Genomic DNA, 2,466 nt, shown 5'->3' on the forward strand with positions numbered 1-2,466 from the left:
GCCGGGCGGCTTTGGTGGGATGGAGCCTCTCCGCTCCGGTGGAGAGTGAGGGGTGGGGGTGGGATCCTCGTGGAGAATCCCGGCTGGTAGGTTTCCCCACAGCATCTTATAAAGCAGCAGCCTCAGGTGTTAGGAGTGGCCCTCTTCTAACAGCTCCAGAATGGCCTCCATTCTCTCTTCTTATAAAACTGTCACCATCCCCTCTCCACCCATCTTCCTCAGTGTGTTCTCACTCCTCTCACTTCCACTATATATTCATGGGGAAGGAAAATACCTGTTTGCACTGTCAGGTTACAGAACTGACTCATAAAAACCTAAGTGTTCTATTAGGGGAGGAAGGATGAGAAAACAGAGGGGATGTCACTTACAACTCACTGACAAAGTACTTGATTTGTATTTCCGTGTGCGTACACACACATGCACATGTGCACACCAGTACTAATGCTTCAACTAGTAGCTCTCATTACACTTTTCTGCTCACAGAGAGTGTTCAACAGCTCAGCCACACCTCCAATTTCAGCTTTTTTTTTTTTATTTTTTTGGGTCCGGTCATGGGGCCTAAACTCTGGGCCTGGGTGCTGTCCCTCAGCTCTTGAGCTCAAGGCTAGCGCTCTACCACTTGAGCCACAGCGCCACTTCCGGCTTTTTTCTTTTTGCTTATGTGGTGCTGAGGAATCAAACCCAAGGCCTCATGCATGCAAGGCAAGCGCTCTACCACTGAGCCACCTTCCTGGTGACTGGAGATACAAGTCTCTGTTTGCCAGAATGGCTTTGAACCCTGATCTTCTTATTTCTGCCTCCTGCAGAGCCTCTGCCTAGCCAGAAATATAGGCAAAAGCCACCAGTAATTGGCCTTAGTGATTGGTATTGAATACATAAACTATGTTGACAAGTTGACTAAAAAATATTCTTCTGATAAACGTCTGTGAAAGTACCCATATGAGTAATGATCAAAAATGTAAAGAACCACAAATGTATGAAAATAAAATCCAAGCTATTCATGAGGGATGCAAAAGTGGGGAAAACACATATGCACAGAGAACCTAGACGGGCACACTCTCTGCAAGGCACACTGGTCCACTATGAACATGCACGCCACACCTCTGCATTTCCACCCTAGGAAATTTCAAAGGGAAAAAATCAACCGAAAAGTAGGTATGTAACAGCCAAATGTCATAAAATACAAATGTCTTTTAGTAGGGAATCAAGTAGCTTAAGGCATAGTAACTAAAGTATATTTTACATAAAATGATGATACAGATTTATCTTAAGAGGGCAAGAGGCCTGTGTTCTAGTAAGCAATAAAAGTAGATTTCTAAATGGTATGTATGCTATACCTTTTTTTTTTTTGTTTTCAAAATTGCATCTAAGGAGAAAGTCTGAGAGGTTACGGAGCTTACGAAACTCTTCCCACCATCCTCTCGTTATCTAAGGTCATCAGTGATCTTTGGCTTAACCAGTGACACATCAAACACTAATTCTTTGACCTCATTGCAAAGTCCAGTTTTGTTGACACCTACATTTTCCCTTATCTTCACTTTCTTTGAATCACACTCTGGAATTCCCAAATTGTCTCCCATTTGGTACTCTCCACATTCCAGGAACTTCAACTATTACCTATGTGTGGCTGGCTCCCAAAATATAACTGTAACTGCCCCCCCCCAGCTGCCCATTCCATTCTCTCCAGGTCCCCTCGCCAGTGTCCAGTTCTCTGTCTTCCTCAAGTCTGATGAGTTGCTCTATCCTCTCCAAACACCACTTCTCTCCAGGGCACGGGTCTGTCCCCATTTGCTTCCTCAATCTTCCACTGTACAGCATCTGATATCTCACTCACTCAACTACTTTTCATCCATTCATCCTTTTTCTGTGTGTGCCGGTCCAGGGGCAGAACTCAGGGTCTGGGTGCTGTCCCTGAGCTTCTTTTGCTCAAAGTTAAGAGTGCTATCACGTGTGTGTGTGATTACAGATAAATGTCTCACGGACGTTTTGCCCAGGCTGGCTTTGAACTGCGATTCTCCGACGTGCCTTCCCAGGGGAGGTAGGGGCCTCGTCAGGGACCCCGTGAAGATTCACCTCGCGGCCACTGACTTCATGCCATCTGATCCGGGGACCGCAGCAACCGGCTTCCTGCCCGCGGCCCCAGCCCCGGCCCAGTGCTGTCACCCGCCTCCCCAATGCCGGCCTGCGGCCCTCACCTCACCCGCCAGGCCACACCCGGACCCCACGCCCCAGCGGGCACTCCACGCGGGGCCTCCGCCGCGTCCCCACCAAGGCCGGCCTCCCACACGGGGCCTGCCCTCTGGACCAGTACCGCCCCACGCATGTCCCCACCATGGCTGGCCTCCCACACGGGGCCTGCCCTCTGGACCAGCACCGCCCCACGCAAGTGTCCCCACCATGGCTGGCCTCCCACACGGGGCCTTCCCTCTGGACCAGCACCGCCCCACGCAAGTGTCCCCACCATGG

Source organism: Dipodomys ordii, unplaced genomic scaffold (assembly GCF_000151885.1).
Source record: "Dipodomys ordii isolate 6190 unplaced genomic scaffold, Dord_2.0 Scaffold71, whole genome shotgun sequence".
Taxonomy (NCBI): domain Eukaryota; kingdom Metazoa; phylum Chordata; class Mammalia; order Rodentia; family Heteromyidae; genus Dipodomys; species Dipodomys ordii.